Source organism: Cervus canadensis, chromosome 8 (assembly GCF_019320065.1).
Source record: "Cervus canadensis isolate Bull #8, Minnesota chromosome 8, ASM1932006v1, whole genome shotgun sequence".
NCBI lineage: Eukaryota > Metazoa > Chordata > Mammalia > Artiodactyla > Cervidae > Cervus > Cervus canadensis.
Genome location: NC_057393.1, coordinates 45,163,952 through 45,182,686, shown reverse-complemented (window position 1 = coordinate 45,182,686; position 18,735 = coordinate 45,163,952). Strand labels below are relative to the sequence as shown.

General features: G+C 34.7%; 1 protein-coding gene and 1 non-coding gene across 2 annotated transcripts in view; both read left to right on the top strand.

Moving 5' to 3' along the window:
• Positions 1-18,735, top strand: part of PCDH15 (protocadherin related 15) — a 1,286,954-nt gene that overhangs the window by 273,907 nt on the left and 994,312 nt on the right. The gene's annotated exons all lie outside the window — the stretch shown is intronic.
• LOC122446945 lies at positions 6,682-6,748 on the top strand. Its single transcript, XR_006271085.1, has one exon. It is a non-coding gene; the product is annotated as a small nucleolar RNA SNORD109A (small nucleolar RNA).

Below are 18,735 nucleotides of genomic sequence, written 5' to 3'. Positions count from 1 at the left end.
AATATTACATAATATATAAGTGGTATGTACCTTTAATATTATATCAGACCTGAATGCTCTGTAATATCCACATCTGTTCTGGTAGCTTTTAACTAAATTTTATATCTTTTTTTTTTTTTTTTAATCCTTGAAGAGGTAGTCATTTTGGGCAGGGATCATTTAACAGACCTGTCACCTAAAGCAATTAGTGTATTGGCAGGAAAGGGGCTTTGGCTTGATAATTGGATACAGGTGGAAGAGAAGTAATGCCAAGGTCGATTCATTAGCAGTAACAATATATCCTTGCAAGGCTCTTTCCTTGCAACCCCTATTAAAAAAAAAAAAACAAAAACAACTACACTGTTAGAAATCAAATGATAAGCAAAAGCATATTTTTCGTATTTTTAAGAGAAACTTAAGTTTGGAATGATGACCTGGTGACAGATTGCTGGAAATTACTTTGTTGATAATCTTTTTTATCCCTTCCTGCCTCAATGACCCTCCTTCTAAAATATATGAAAGAATTAGATCCTCCTCAAGTTGGTACAGAAAGGAGTTTTCATTTGTTCTACATTATTCATCATAGATTTAGCAGATCTTGAAGAACCCGTAATTGTGCAGGTCACCAACACATACAAACACACATTTACATATTTTAAATAGTTGACCTTGTGAACTTTTTTTATTTGATTGTCACCCATTTCTTCCAACTTCAGAGTAATGAAAGAGAAAATGTTAATAATACTTACCACCATTACCTGGACTTAAGTAAATTGAAGCTTTATCTTATAGTATGTCAGCTTGAGATAGTGGTTGTATTAGAGACACAGTTAATAACCTCATCAATCAAGTTACAACACTTTCAGCCATAGCTAGATTTTCTCTGATATTGACATTTACTGTGCAGTAAATTACTATACTATTCTATAATATGCAAAATTGTATAGAATATTTCTTAGAAAATATATTATATGCTTGATTGTCTATGTAAATGCTATATAATCATTAGCTTCCAAATATATTTCAAGTAAGATTTCTGCAGTTTAGAAAAATTCCTATTTCAAGTTGCTTACCTAGTCCTTGGGCATTAGAAGTAGCTGAAATATAATATTGAGGAAGTTAATTATTTCGGGTCAACTTCAAGTCATTTTGAACTTTCCAAAAGATAGTGTGTTAAAGACAGTATCATGTATCTTTATTCTTATACTCAGTGCTGTTTGTCTCATTTTTCTTATGGTTTACATTCTACCCCTGTTTGTGCTAAACACTGCTCTATCCACTTGAATATGAACTCCAACAGAGTGAGAGTCCTTCTTTCTATTCAACATGGCATTCTGGGCAGCCACATAGAATTCTTTTGAGACTTCATAAAGAATATAAACACAATAGATAATAAATCCTCTCATAAGGCCCTAGCTATTCACTAACCCCTCATATGCAGAATTTTGACTGCATTATTCAATAAAGTATTTAGCATCAATAGCATCTTTGGCTAAGTTTCAGAAAAGCAACCTTTTGGTGAGACAATAATATAAAAAGTACACCATTCTTTAACTTGACTCATCCTCGACTCAGGGTGCAAACACTGGGGAGTGGATTTCCATTCATTTCAGTATCTGCGTACCCTCTCAGCCAGTCTTTGTGGGGTGCACACACTGCTCCACATACACCAGATAATCCTTTTCCTCACAGATATGTTATGGCAATTTAGAAATAGTTAATCCATTTTGCAACTATGATTTTTTTTAATCACAAATCAAATATCATTTAAAATTATAAAATTGACACAGTACACAACTTGGAGGTAAATAGGCACCCTGGGGGAAAATAAAAAGACTTTCCCTTTTCTAAAAATTCTTATTCAAACAACCCCTTATAAAATCCATTTGGTTTGCTTTTACATTAAATATACAAATCTCTTCAAAATATGTTAATTAAAAGTAATACATCTATTTCTGCTTCAATGACTATGCTAAAGCCTTTGGCTGTGTGGATCACAAACAACAGTGGAAAATTCTTAAAGGGATGGGAATACCAAACCACAATAAAGGACATAAATGGTATGGACCTAACAGAAGCAGAAGATATTAAGAAGAGGTAGCAAGATACACAGAAGAACTATACAAAAAAGATCTTCATGACCTAGATAACCACGATGGTGTAAATACTTACCTAGAGCCAGACATCCTGGAATGCAAAGTCAAGTGGGACTTAGGAAGCATCACTACAGACAAAGCTAGTGGAGGTGATGGAATTCCAGTTGAGCTATTTCGAATCCTAAAAGATGATGCTGTGAAAGTGCTGCACTCAATGTGCCAGCAAATTTGGAAAACTCAGCAGTGGTCGCAGGATTTAAAAGTTTTGTTTTCATTAGAATCCCAAAGAAAGGCAATGCCAAAGAATGCTCAAACTACTGCACAATTGCATTCATCTCACACGCTAGCAAAGTAATGCTCAAAATTCTCTAAACCAGGCTTCAACAGTATGTGAACTATGAATTTCCAGATATTCAAGCTGGATTTAGAAAAGACAGAGGAACCAAAAATCAAATTGCCAACATTCGCTGGATCATTGAAAAAGCAAGAGAGTTCCAGAAAAACATCTACTCCTGCTTTACTGACTGCACCAAAGTCTTTGACTGTGTGGATCACAACAAACTGTGGAAACGTCTTCTAGAGATGGGAATACCAGACCACCTGACCTGCCTCCTGAGAAATCTGTATGCAGGTCAGGAAGCAACAGTTAGAATTGGACATGGAACAACAAACTGTTTCCAAATCAGGAAATGAGTATGTCAAGGCTGCATATTGTCACCCTGCTTATTTAATTTATATGCAGAGGACATAATGAGAAATGCTGGGCTGGATGAAGCACAAGCTGGTATCAAGATTGGTGGGGGAAATATCAATAACCTGAGATATGCAGATGACACCACCCTTATGGCAGAAAGCAAAGAACTAAAGAGTCTCTTGATGAAATTGAAAGAGGAGAGTGAAAAAGTTGGCTGAAAACTCAACATTCAAAAAACTAAGATAATGGCATCCAGTCCCATCATTTCATGTCAAATAGATGGGGAAACAATAACAACGGTAACAGACTTTATTTTTTGGTGCTCCAAAATCACTGCAGATGGTCACTGCAGTCATGAAATTAAAAGATGCTTGGTCATAGAAAAGCTATGACCAACCTAGACAGCATATTAAAAAACAGAGTCATTACTTTGCCAACAAAGGTCTGTCTAATCAAAGCTATGGTTTTTTCAGTAGTCATGTATGGATGTGAGAGTTGGACTATAAAGAAAGCTGAGTGCTGAAGAATTGATGCTTTTGAACTGTGTGGTCAAGAAGACTCTTGAGAGTCCCTTGGACTGCAAGGAGATTCAATCAGTCCATCCTAAAGGAAATCAACCCTGAATATTCATTGGAAGGACTGGTGCTAAAGCTGAAACTCCAATACTTTTGCCACCTGATGGGAAGAACTGACTCATTAGAAAAGACCCTGATGCTGGGAAATATTGAAGGCAGGAGGAGAAGGGGACAACAGAAGATGTGACAGTTTGATGGCATCACCGACTCTATGGACATCAGTTTGGTTAAGCTCCGGGAATTGGTGATGGACAGGGAGGCCTGGCATGCTGCTGTCCATGGGGTCTCAAAGAGTGGGATTCGACTGAGCAACTGAACTGAATTGAACTGAGAGTTTTAATAATTTACTCTGATGGAATAAGATTGAAATTTGTTTCTCAACTTCCTAATGTTAATAGTGTTACCACTATTGCTGGAGGTGTGTAGGGGTTTCACACATTCCTCAAAAAAAAATCATAGGGAAGTCTTTGTCTAACTTCTGATGCTTCCACCAGAGGGAGAGTCTATGAAAGCAAAGGTATGTAGGCATTATGGAGACACATGTCTGAATTTCTCGTTTTAAGAATGAGAGTATATAAATGGCATGGCTCCGGTTCACCAGAGGTGTTGTTCCTGAGTTCCATTATCTCCTCAAATTATATCTTTGTCTAACTTCTGATGCTTCCACCAGAGGGAGAGTTCTATGAAAGCAAAGGTATGTAGGCATTATGGAGACACATGTCTGAATTTCTCAGTTTTAAGAATGAGAGTATATAAATGGCATGGCTCCGGTTCTACCAGAGGTGCAACACTGAGTTCGTTATCTCCATCAAATTACAATAATTTACTTCAACAAAAGCAGTTTGTGTTCTCTCTCTACCACATTGTCTCCCCCCATACCAACACACACTTCATAAAAATTCAGATTTCTGCTAATATTATTGTAGCATTCTAAGTCATCTAAATAATATAACACTTCTTCTAAGTTCGTTATATATGGATGCCAGATGAAATTGTCCTTTAGATAACATCATGCTTCATCTTGAATCAGCTCTTCTTAGTGACAAATGGTTGAATAAATAGACTTACTTTTCTTTCCTTTAAATTGTACTTTTCTTATCTTGGTAATATAACATTGAAATATGTATGAATGGTGACCCCAGTATAATATTCTGGAATAAGTATACTATATTCTGTACTAAAACTATTTTCTTGTTTTCATACTCACAAGACATAAAAATGCCTTTTTTTTTTTTTTTTGCTTATCCTCACTTTACATGTATTTTCAAATTGGGGACTCGTAACCCTGATCCTCTTGTGTTAATCCTTTGTGATACATCAGGGAATATTTTGAAACTTCAATTGTTTGTCAGGTAATTTTATGGCATTTATTAAAGCAAATTTGTTTAACAAGTTTTGTTCTTTCAACAATCCTCACAATAGTTTAATGAAATTCACTCTGTTACAGAAGTTCTGAAATATAGGGGTCAAGTTAGTAAGTGTATAGATACAGAAAAGCCTAGTAACCCTTAGAATAGTGGAGAGTCGATAAGCAAAAACCTTCCATCTGAGTTATATATCTCAGGACATAAAAATAATGTTAAGCCAGTGAAAGAGTAAGTAGAGATCAGATGTCAGCCTGTCAGACACCTACAAATCATAATTAAGTTGTTTTCTAATTATAAATACATTCATTTGCATTCAACTCCAGCTGTACCACGCCAGAAAGAAATGTTAATATTCTGACCCAGAGGTCTGGCAGCGTTAGGCTTGCCTGGTTTCTAAGCTCACATATTAATATAGGATGTACCTTTGTTTGGCTCAAATCTGTCTCCCTTGAAGCACGATGCCAATTATTTTCCTAGCTATTTTTTCAACGGGCAGGGCACATCTCTACTTGTTCAGTTCTCCCTGAAGTTCATGAAACTAAATGATGCAAAAACAATGAAAGGAAAGCTTTACTTATATTACTTTTAAGGGTTTTCTGGATATTGCTGAGGAGATAGGCTCCAGTATTACATTTCAAAAACTATTTGAAATGCATGTTAGATTTCCCTGGCTCAGTAAGGATTATAAAAACTGGTAATGAACTGCCTTTCAGCTATAGTATCTGTGTTCTTCTTTCCAATCGTCAACTTTCATTAAATTTATATGTCAAGCCATTGTACTTGTTTTTTGTTTGTTTTCTCAATAGTGTCTGCCTTCCTACTTCTTGAGCAGTATCAAACCTAATTTACTCTGAAGTTTCTGGATGACAACTACTGGCTATAAAAATAGTTAAAATACTCTATCTTCTGGTCAAATTCTATGCTATGAAAAGTAAAATAGTTGAGTCTATCCAAATGATGTTCTAGTACTTTAAATATATTTGTTTATGTGAGGTAATATCATATAAAGTTTAATTTCACTGATTATATGCAGAAATAAACAAGAGGTTCTTTTGTGAAATTATAGAAACTGGGTCAGGAATTATAAACATGTTCACAACTGTAAAGTCCGCATACATATTAAGATCAGTTTGGTTTTGTATCTAGTTAGAACATTTCACATTATTCCTAATCTTTGCTGACATCAAAAATCTAGAAAGAGATATCTTAGTTGAATTCCATAACATATATTTTCAAAATAGAACCTTGGATGAGTCCTTATAGGATTTAATGACTAAATTTTCTCCTGGGGTTTGAACTGCAATTCATTATCAAAACTTCATTGCTTTGAGAAGTGAAAATAAAAGGCAAATTACTAAACATGAGTTACTAGAACCAAAGACAATGATATTCAGAAAGGTACCTGAAGAAAAGATCTTATAGAAGGAGAGGATGCTAAGAACAGTCCCGGATGGGGTGAAACTGTAATATTAAATAATTCTCATTTGTTCATTCTCACTCTTTTTGCCTCTATTTGCGTCTCTTTCTTTCTGTCTTTCCTCACTTGCCTCACTTGTCTGTCTTTCTCCCATACATAAATGCACACAGAATTCTCTGTTCCCCTTTCAGCTGCCTTACAAATTTGAAATTACAAAGAAAGTTCATGAATTTTGTAGTAACATAAAGAGACCAAATCCAAGTTCCTTGGTATAATTAAAGTTCTTCACCTGTGACATGATTTATTCTCTTAATTCTCACCTACTCCTTGTGGTAAAAATTATATATGCTCATTAAAATGAGGTTAAGCAGTGCAGAACCAATGTACTGTGTCATATCAAAATAAACATGGTTTGCATCAGATAATTTTGAGTCTAGACATCTCTATAGATACATACACAGGTAGAAAAAGAGATGACTACAAGATTAGCTGGATACTTGGAGAAAGTGGATATTCAGGTGAGGGGATGTATGAGAGTTCTTTAAATTATTCTTGATCACTGATGAGAAAAATGGTCTGAGGATGCTGAGGGACTCATTCCAGATGTCAATCTGAGGTCCAGATGAATGTACCTCTAATCGGACAAATAAGAACCTCATAGCTTGGCTTTGACTACATAACACTGCTGTGAGCATGCCTTTTCTTTCTTCCAGAGCAAGTCATCCTATTCTACATATGCATGGCTCTTATGAGGCATGTAGATATGCTAAGTGACCCAAGACTTGCTTCATTTTGGTCATTTTGAACACAGTTGTAGATAGAACTTTTTAAAGGAATTGTTCTTGAGTAATAAATGAGGTGGTGGGGGGGAAGGTTGAAGTAAGAAGCGGTTGAGCAACTGTAATGGGTACTGAAAGCATAATTTGTGGTTGGGCTGGAAGAAGGGAAGATTGCATGACTATAATAAATTTTGACAATGAAAAAAAAAAATAAACTATTCTTAACCCTTTATTTGGCCACCATGCTCAGCATGTGGAATCTTAGTTCCCTGACCAGGAATCGGATTCTTAATACATATGTTTAATTTGCAAACAATATTTTATCATATGAGAGAGAAAATTTGGGGTTGTTAACAAATAAATGTTAGAGAAAATAAAAGGGTAGTTGTCTAACTAGAGTGACAAATATGCTTATGAGAATGGATTATAATATACATGCTATATTTCATTACAATAGTAAATTTAATTCTGTTGTGTTTAAGAAAAGAAAATAAGTTAACTGAAAATTCAAGCAGTGAGAAACTTGCAATAATAATTAAGATGAATTTAATATTGATAAGAAAATTGCAAAATTATCATTAAGTTAAATCCATTGTGTTTGAACTACACTTTCATATTACATAGTATAGATTGGCTATTTGATATGAAAATTTGAGAATAGTCAATTATTGTTTTTCCTAATTTTGTGAGTCACATTACATTTTTTAAGACTTGTAACAATTTGCTGTAATTACATTCATTTTTTTCAATCACATTTGCACAGTTTTCATTCTTGTTTAATTTCATTCAATTTTCACTTTTCATTCTTTAAACACAGTTCTTCCAATACTTCATGAGTTCCTTGTTTTTCTTAATTGCTAATTAATTTAGTGTGTATTTGCATGTGTGTATGTCTGTGTATGTATGTGTGTGTGAAAGACTTACGGAAGTATTATTATCCAGTATGTTTTGTTTTGTTTTTTTTTACTTTTAAGAATGTTTTCATTGTTTTTGTTTTGTTTATACATGAATAGTACCTTGACTGAGTATATCTTTAGGGCATATTTTCTTTCATTTATACATTTGTAGACATTTTCTCCTAACATCTAGTCTTGATTGTCACATTGGAAAATTTAAATCTGGTTAAATTTCGTTTTTTAGGGAATTTGATTTTTCAGCCTAGATAACTGATGAAAAATTATATTTTATCCTTAATATTTAATAACTTAATGTGGATATATTATTTTACTTATCATTTATATCTACTTTGTCCAGAATATGATTTGTCTTTTCAAACCGAATATTCATTATTTTCAGAAAAATTTCCCTAAAATATTTGGATTATCTTTTGGATCCATTTTTTTTTTTTAATTTAACCTAAGTGATAGCAATTATTCTTATATTGGAATATCACTGTTCTATATCTCATTATCTTCCCTCTGTTTGACATTCTATTTTACATTATATTGATTATCTCAAATACTTTCTCTATCAGTAATTTAATTTTCAGTTTGCCATACTGTTAATTACTAGTGCTGCATTAGTATCATTTTAAACCATTCATTAGCTCTTAAATTCCCTTTATTCAATCTATTTTTATTATTTTCAGTTGATGTATTTAATAAATTGATTTATATTATCATTTAGTATAGTAAGTGATAATATCATTTATTAATGATATTGCTAACTTGGGCAGTATGAAAAATTACTGGTGAGATAATTTCTTTTGTCCCCGGGATAATGTTTTATTCTGTCCTGAATTGCTCACATCTCTCTTGAGATGTATAATTTTGAAGGTTTTTATTTTATTTCACAGCTTATTTATGCCAGTGTCTAACTCCTTTGATATAGGGTCAATTAAGTTTCCTGTTCAACATATATGAATTATGCTTTTTGTGTTTTGCAGATAAAGTTCACCTGAAACTATAGTTTTGGGTGGGGATGGAAAAGAGAGAAGGATCATGTTTCTGTTGTTCCTTTGAAGATTTCATTCTATATACTATAAAGCCTTGACATTTATTCTACCCAGGTTGGAAATACCCTCCATTTCTGACCATTTGGTCAGCTGAGTTTGAATCCTTGGAATTTTTTAATGTGCCAGAGTCAAATTTTTACTTTAATTATCCCTCTCCATGAACTCTAATTTCTATCCCTCAGGATCTGAGGACATGGGTGATGAATGTCAGAAAGTATTTGAATTTCCCAGAATTATTTCTGAGTAGTATGAATAGAATTTGGAACTTCTTGTGCTACCCCAAAATCATTAATTTCTTGTACCAATTGATTCCTCTGTTTCTTGAATAGTATCACATTAGTTTATAATCTTGCCTTCATAGGCTGTTCCTGATGGATTTTAAAGAGGTTTGTGTTTGTATTGATTCTTTTTTTTTCTTTACTCTATTGTTTTTCTTTTTTATTTTTCTTCTCTTTAAAGTGACAATTATGTCATTGTATATACAGGAATAAGATTATGTGACCTATCTGCATTCAAATATCTTTACTCAAAATTTTCTTCCATGTGATTAAAAAATATACATGTGCTTTGTATGATAACAATGTCTTAATGAGTTTTGTGTGGATACTGAAATGTATTTCTTTATGATTGCTTCTTTTTGTAGTAAGTTGGGTCTATGTAAGCATGGGAGTATGTGTGCATATGTGCATGATGCGTGTTCATGTTGGTAACGTGTGTGTTGCCAGTGTTACATGTATTTTGGGAATATGTCTGGGGATAATATCTACGTGTGTGGGAGGATTTGTATGGAAATTATGCATGCATCTGCATACACAGATATGTGTGTGTGGAAGACTGTATGTGTGTGTGTGTGTGCCTGTGTACCCGAGAGAGAGAGAATTTCTGTGTGAACGGAAGCTTCTAATATAGGTAAAACCATTAGAAAATTGAAAGGTAAGTTTTATGTCATACGTGTTGAATTTACAGGTTTAGAGATAAGTGTTGACACCTTTAGCAATGCTAGTATTAGCTCTAGAGATAATTAATTTTGACCACAAAGATATCTTCGTTTCCCTTTTGCAGTGTAGGTCTACTACAGTGACCTTTGAAATTCTTATTGTCCCTGTTCAACATTATTTTATAGCTTAGTAACTTATTAAGCTATCATTCTTTTTGCTCTTTAGCCTGTAATAGCACTGAGTGTCACCAAGATAGTTATTCTCTCCCAGTTGTATCTTAGCATTCTTCAGTAAGAAGCCACTGGCCGTGAACAATGCAGTTAATTGACCTTCAACTCTCACTTCATGGGCTACATGAAATAAAGTTCCTCAGCCAAATTTTTAAAAGTTGAAAATATAATGAGAGTTGTATCACTGTGAACCTAAAATGGCCAGAGGTTAACATAATACATGCTAGCATAGGAAAAAACAAAAAACCTACTTGTCGAACTAACATTACAGTTTTTGAAGAGTTCATTTTCACAAATAGGACAAATGCTGTAGTATATTTTCAATGTTTCAATTATTATTGATCACTAAATACTGTCTAAACAAAGTATATAAGCTAAGCCATTTTACAGACTCATACTACTTATTGTATGTTAGCCATCGCTTCAATATAACACCTTAAAAATAACACATATCCTCAAAGAACATATAAGGACAGAAAATCCAGTTTAGTGTTCAGATTTTTCCTAAATTGACTTCCTTCCTTTCTTTTTTCCTTCCTTACTTCCTTGTTTTTCCTTTCCTTTCTTTCAAGAGCTACCATGCATATTATAAAGGATATGAGTTTGGGAAATTATTAACAATCTGAGTTCTTAAGTTTTAGACAGAGAGTAGGCAGTATGTTAGGCACTGGATATCCATTACTGTACTTAATAATGAGTCTTATTAACATCTCCTCCTTGGAGGGAGGGAGAGGGAGGGAGAGAGAGGGAGGGATGGACTGAGTTAAAGGAATTGGCTTAAGTGATTGTGCGGGCTGGCAAATCCAAAAAATAAAGGGCATGTCTGTAGGTTGGAAATTCAGATAAGAGTGGACGTTGCAGCCTTGAGTCTGAAAACCACACCATAGGCCAGCAGGTTAGAAACTCAGGAAGGTTTTCTCTGTTGTAGTCTTGAGGCAGAATTGCTTCTCCTTTGGGAAACCTTAGACTGTGTCCTTAAGGTTTTCAACTGCTTGGATAAAGCCACTCACATTGTGGATGGTAATCTGCTTTACTCAAAGTCTACTGATTATAGATGTTGGGCTTCCCTGATAGCTCAGTTGGTAAAGAATCTGCCTGCAATGTAGGAGAGCCCAGTTCAATTCCTGGGCCGGAATTGAACTGATTTAATAGAACTGATTTAATTGAACTGAATTAATAGAAAGATCTGCTAGAGAAGGGATAGGCTACCCTCTTTCATATTCTTCAGTTCAGTTCAGTTCAGTTCAGTCACTCAGTCGTGTCCAACTCTTTGCAACTCCATGGACTGCAGCATGCCAGGCCCTCCCTAATTATTGTCATCTCCCAGAGTTTACTGAAACTCATGTCCATTGAGTCGGTAATGCCATCGAGCCATCTCATCCTCTGGTGTCCCTTTCTCCTCCTGCCTTCAATCTTTCCAGTATTCCAATCAGCCCAGTATTCTTGGGCTTCCCTTGTAGCTCAGCTCGTAAAGAATCCGCCTGAAATGCGGGAGACCTGGGTTCAATCGCTGGGTTGGGAAGATACCCTAGAGAAGGGAAAGGCTACTCACTCCAGTATTCTGGCCTAGAGAATTCCATGGACTATACAGTCCATAGGGGGTAGCAAATAGTTGGACATGACTAAGTGACTTTCACTTTCCAGCATCTAAAAACATACATTCACAGCAACATCCAGAGTAGAAACTGGGCAGGATAGTCAAGTCACATTGACACATGAACAGTAATACTTTGCAATATCTGCAATTAAATAATGATGTGATCTTGCAATCTTGAGATAGTTCTTCATCATTTCATTTTATTTTGTAGTTCTTTATCACTTTCTGAGACTCTGATTCCTATCAGTGACATATGGCTAATGACATATATAGCATATATACTTTATGTATATGTGTGTGTGTGTGTGTAGTTTGCTTATTATTCCATTTTTATTGAATAGATATAGAGCTTACACTCATTAGCTGGGCAATCCTAGTAATTTTCCTTTATTAATCTTCAGTTTTCTCACCTCTAAAATTCAGCACATTGGGGTAGAAGTTCTTAAGTTCTCTTGCAGCTGTAATGTTTAATCAGCCTATGATGTCACCACTTCAGTGACATTTGCTTATCTCTTCATTCATAAAACTCTTAACTGATCTCTGAATCCATTGACAGAAGGAATACTGCCATCATATGACACTAAGGATCAAACAAAAGAAGGTCCTTGTTTATCTTAGTGAGAATAGTCTTGAGCTGTACCACTGACATTTTCTTGTCTGGTTGCCCTGATGACCAAAGTCATACATTTGTAGTAAAAGTGGTCATACCCAGAGAACACACTTTTTTTAAAAAATTGTTTTTGAATTTCAATGCAAATTTACTGTCCAGGATTGGAACTGAGTGGTATATTAACCCTTGGACCTGGGCATGGGAATATATACATAACAGGAAAATAAGCTAAATTTTTCATAACAGACTTCTACTGCAAATGCAGTCGTTTACCACATCTAGTGTTTTTGTTTTGGTGATTAAAAACATATCCACACAATTCCTCCCAATTTAGATATCTAAATAAAATTGGCATTGAAAATAAATGTTACCAAAAAATGTCAACTGATGTCTAATTTGCATATTCCATTGATTATTTGTGCTCAGAGTTAATTCAGGTCTGACTAGTGTACTGTGACTGATTCAGATAGGCGGTAATGGAATATCATTGCCAAAGCTTCTCCTGGGGCTACTCAGTCTGTTCCAAATCAGTCTCTTTATGTTCACAGCCAAAAGGGACATCAGCTGTGCAAATAGGTTTTTGTGAGCCCACTTTGGCATCAAGTTAGAGAATGGAAACATAAAGGAAGCTATAGAAATATGCATACTTCAGTAGCAATAAAATCTGTAAACACGTTCAAATTTCCTGAATTATGAGTATTTACATCCTGAGGAAAATACACCTAAATTGAGCATACAAATATCTATGCTTCAGTCAGTGGATTATGTAGCTGTTTTGGAGTTTTCCCCCAAAATCAATCTAAGTCAGTGTATCTGTCTTAGCTTTGAAGCTCTCTGGGAGAATCTTTATACTTGGTCTTTTCTCTGCTAATGGGATGTAGTGAAGTACTATGCCTGGTTGATCACTTAATAAAATAATTGTTTTATGGTGATAGAACACCCAAACTCTTCAAACTAAAGAGCATTTAATTACACTATTCTTTCAAATGTATTATGTCCCCAGAATATCCATTGACACATGGAGTTCAAGGTCATCTCCCTCTTGTGTTCTTTAGCTTTTGATTAGACATTGTGTTCACAGAATGCCAGTTTATTTCTTAACCAGCAATTATCTTCCTAAAGCTCTAGCATATGGTTTACACAAACAATGACAATTTTGGTTGTGAACAGGCAAAATCTTCACTCAGACTAAGTTGTAAAAGCACTCTCACAAGTTAACAGATATCACACTGTAAAAAAAGATGACAAAAAAAAAAGACTGTTTAAAAATCATCCTAAGCTATACCTTATTGAAATTATCAAGATGTTGGTGTTTCTATGAAACGCATTTGCTATTTGAACTGTATGAATTATTTCCAATGTTGAAAATATCTTTGCTATCATTTTGTTACCTTGTTCTTTTATTTCATGTTCCCATAAATCTCACAAACAGTAAAATTTTAAGGACATGAAGAAAGTCAACATAAATAATTTACATTATATCAGGAATTAAAAAAAAAATCATTGCAGGTATCTTTTACCACAAATCTCTATTTTCGGGAATTCAAATAAAAGTGCTTATGTGAGGGATTATATTTATTAGGATTTATTAAATTAAGCAATGGGTACATATGCATAGTGATAACCTACTTCTGCCAAGAATAAATTAACTTTCCATAAGGATAGTCACCCTCTGGAAATGTGCATAGATTTTTTCGTATTTGAGCATAATTGTATTGATCTTGTGGGTAGCTGCTCCATTACTTGGGCCTTGCCTATTCATTTTGTGAGGTATTAGAAATTGAGGAAAAGCAGGCAGTCTATTTGCTGGATTTATTCCCATTATTAGAGAGTATTTTTAGGTGTGTGTTGATATGTACAACAGAGCTCGCTGTTTCCTTTGAACATATGTTTTTCTGAGGTAATAAGCACTATTATAATTTAGAAGCAAAATAGATTTCAGTGTTTCAATGTGGAGATTACAGAATTGGATGACCTGAATGAAACTGATAAAAGTGTATTGCTGAGAGCCTCTATTTATGAGGCACTGCAGGTGCTGGAGCAAAGTAGCAAAGAAATGTAAATGTTTGCAGATAAATGGAGAGATTTCTCCACTTATTGAAGGCACACTGATAGGTGTACTTCATCTTTTGATGGAACAATGTGCAACTGAAAAAAAAAAGAAAAAAGCATCTGGCAGCTTTGATTATGGTGGCTATATAACTTAGAATCAAGCTGGACATTTCTGAGAATGGGATGCTTTGTTAACAAATAGAAATAAATCAGGAATGCTCAACTTGTCAGTATTATCTTCTTGCTTTAGACAATTAGGAAGCATGGACATTTGGAAGTTTGGTGATGAGATGCTCAGGAACCATCTTATATCAGAGACCAAGTGTTCAATTTGGAGTTTATCACAGAAATTTAACTTGGATTGACTAAGTTAAATTCCTGGCTCCACCATTTATTAGATGTTCATCTCTGGACAAGTTATTAATGTCTTTGTATATCAAACTTCTCATTGAATCTTAGGGATAAGAATAGTACCCATGTCCCAGTGTTATGAGGTAATTTCATTGAGATTTAGCACATAAAACACTTAGTGCAAAGCATCAGTTATTTGAGCAACTATATTTCCTTTTCCTAGAACAGTGTTTTGGTGGTTTTATTATTACTGGTTGCAGTTGTGTAATTCGAGCTTTAAAATGAGAATCTTGGCTCGAAACTGACCTGTCTCTCCACTTTTACTTTTACCACACTCACAGTCCCACTATTATTCACTAGGACTTTCTCTTCACTATAAAACAGCCAAAATAATTTTCTTAAAACCTTTCAATGCCTGTCCATCATATTTGAAGTTGAACCTATTTTTACCTACAAAGCCAGTGTACAAAAGTTATCCTTGGAAATCTAATTACCTTTCCCTCTTTCTGTTGGCCATCTCTGCACATAATATCCTGTCTTCTTGCTGTTTTTTTTTTTAAGCATGATATATTCAGAGACCTTCAGGGCCATTGCATTTGAAGTTTCCTCAGACTGGGATTGTCTTCATCAAACTTCCAAACTGGTCACTACATTCAGGTCTCTATTTAAATCCCCATCTGAGAAACAGCTTCCTTGACTCCCTTCTGATCACCCTCTGCTTCTTTACCTTTCTTTATTTTTCTTTGTAGCACATACCACTATCCAATGTTATGTCTGTCTATTTTATGTTTCTACCATGAGAATAAAAGTTTTAATATGTCACATATGTTTTAATGCTGTATCCCAATACATAGAACTGTATCTGGTACCTAGGAGTTACTAAAAGGAACTGTTTAATGAATGTCTGGATGAATAATGAATTAAAGACTTGAATGAATGAATGCATTCATAGAACTCATGTTTAAAGTTGGATAAACAGATGAAAAGGATAGAAAATACATTATCACCAGAAGTTCCATTAATGACTAGATGCTTTTCAGGAAGTAATATACAATTATATTTATTTATATAAATGCACATTTTGTGCAACATCAGTAGGAATATTTTATTGAGTAGATTCTTACTTAAAAATGTTTTTCAACTGAAATCTATAATTATAAGTAAATAGAAGTTAAGTATATGCTAAAAGTCAGAAAGTAGGTCAAATGCAATAAATCTATAGAACATATAAACTGAATTATAATGGTTTTATAAGCTTGGCAGCTCAGATCATCGGGACCCTAAACTTTAGTCATAGTTCTGCCTTTACTTGTTTTGTGTGCCCCAGGGAAGGCTATCTCGAACTTCTCCAGGTCTTATTGGTAGAATATTATTTTTGAACTTTCTGCTTTCCCTCACATTGCCTATAGATAGATAATATTGGTCCAAGCCAAGGTATGTTAATGCTTCAAATAGACTAAATATTTTACTGAGAACTATATCTAAAACCTGCATGTTTCTGAAAACTTATTGATATTTAATCCAAGGTATCATTACCAAAGTTAGTTGATCATATAAGCCATAACATTTATAAAATATCCAGAATACAATAAAGTTAGTTTAGTTATCTAAATAAGTTATTCAGTTTTGCAAATACACACACACACCCCACACACAAACATACACATATGTATGCATATATATATGTATATATATATAAGCTACTTTTTAAAGAATATATATATACACACACATGTATATATGTATATACATATACATATAGATATGTGTATGTATATGTATGTATGTATATATACACATATATGTATGTATGTATATATACATATACATAAAGAATATATATATATTCTTTAAAAGTAGCTATTTGAGGGACATACATTAATAATTCATAAGTTTCTTTCATCACCTGCAGCAAAGTTGTGTGAATCCACATCCCAAATAACCTATAAGGAAAATCTGCTTTCTTACATATTATTGAGTATTAATGTTCAGAGAACTTGGAACATGGTAGAAATTAGCTATAAATATCAGTTGTCTTTGCCAACTAAATGAAAACTGTGATTAGTTCTATAAAAAATTTAAAGGTTTCAATAAGCCCAGCAGGCAATTTAATAAGAGGCAGTTCTTTTTTGCCAGGTCTTTCAGGCTAAAATCAGTACTCTGCTCCCAGTGGAGAGAAAAGGACTGAAATGCAGTAGATTTAAATATCTATGCACTGAAAACTGGTTTTCTTCTCACTATCTTGCAGATTTCAGGAAAAAATAATTAAAACTAAAAAGTACATTTGAGCATTTTTTGGCATTGCCTTTCTTTGGGATTAGAATGAAAACTGACATTTTCCAGTCCTGTGGCCACTGCTGAGTTTTCCAAATTTGCTGACATATTGAGTGCAGCACTTTCACAGCATCAGCTTTTAGGATTTGAAATAGCTCAACTGGAATTCCATCACCTCCACTAGCTTTGTTCATAGTAATACTTCCTAAGGCCCACTTGACTTCACATTCCAGGATGTCTGGCTCTAGGTGAGTGGTCACACCATCATGATTATGTGGGTCAAGAAGACCTTTTTTGTACAGTTCTTCTGTGTATTCTTGCCACCTCTTCTTAATATCTTCTGCTTCTCTTAGGTCCATACAATTTCTGTCCTTTACTGACGCCATCTTTGCATGAAGTGTTCCCTTGGTATCTCTAATTTTCTTGAAGAGATTTCTAGTCTTTCCCATTCTATTGTTTCCCTCTATTTCTTTGCATTGATTGCTGAGAAAGGATTTCTTATCTCTCCTGGCTATTCTTTGGAACTCTGCATTCAAATGGGAATATCTTTCCTTTTCTCCTTTGTTTTTTGCTTCTTTTCTTTTCACAGCTATTTGTAAGGCCTCCTCACACAGCCATTTTGCTTTCTGGCATTTCTTTTTCTTGGGGATGATCTTGATCCCTGTCTCCTGTACAATGTCAATGTCACGAACCTCCGTCCATATTTCATCATGCACTCTGTCTATCAGATCTAGTCCCTTAAATCTATTTGTCACTTCCACTGTATAATCATAAGGGATTTGATTTAGGTCATACCTGAATGGTCTAGTGGTTTTCTTCACTCTCTTCAATTTCTGTCTGAATTTGGCAATGAGGAGTTCATGATCTGAGCCACAGTCAGCTCCCGGTCTTGTTTTTGCTCACTGAATAGAGCTGCTCCATCTTTGGTTTCAAAGAATATAATCAATCTGATTTCGGTGTTGACCATCTGGTGATGTCCATGTGCAGAGTCTTCTCTTGTGTTGGAAGAGGGTGTTTGCTATGACCAGTGTGTTCTTTTGGCAAGACTATATTAGCCTTTGCCCAGCTTCATTTTGTATTCCAAGGCCAAATTTGCCTGTTACTCCAGGTATTTCTTGACTTCCTATTTCTGCATTCCAGTCCCCTATAATGAAAAGGACATCTTTTTTCGGTGTTATTTCTAACAGGCCTTGTAGGTCTTCATAGAACCATTCAACTTCAGCTTCTTCGACATCACTGGTCGAGGCATAGGCTTGGATTACCATGATGTTGAATGGTTTGCCTTGGAAACGAAAAGAGATCATTCTGTCGTTTGTGAGATTGCATCTAAGTAATGCATTTCAGACTTTTTTTAGACTATGATGGCTACTCCCTTTCTTCTAAGGGATTCCTGCCCACAGTAGTAATATAATGGTCATCTGAGTTAAATTCACCCATTCCTGTCCATCTTAGTTCGCTGTTTCCTAGAATGTTGATGTTCACTCTTGTCATCTCCTGTTTGACCAGTTCCAATTTGCCTTAATTCATGGACCTAACATTTCAGGTTCCTATGCAATACTGCTCTTTACAGCATCAGACCTTGCTTCTATCATCAGTCACGTCCACAACTGGGTGTTGTTTTTGCTTTGGCTCCATCCCTTCATTCATTCTGGAGTTATTTTTCCATTGATCTCCAGTAGCATATTGGGCATCTACCGACCTGGGGAGTTCATCTTTCAGTGTCCTATGGAAATTCTCCAAGTCAGGCTTCAGCAATACATGAACCGTGAACTTCCAGATGTTCAAGCTGGTTTTAGAAAAGGCAGAGGAACCAGAGATCAAA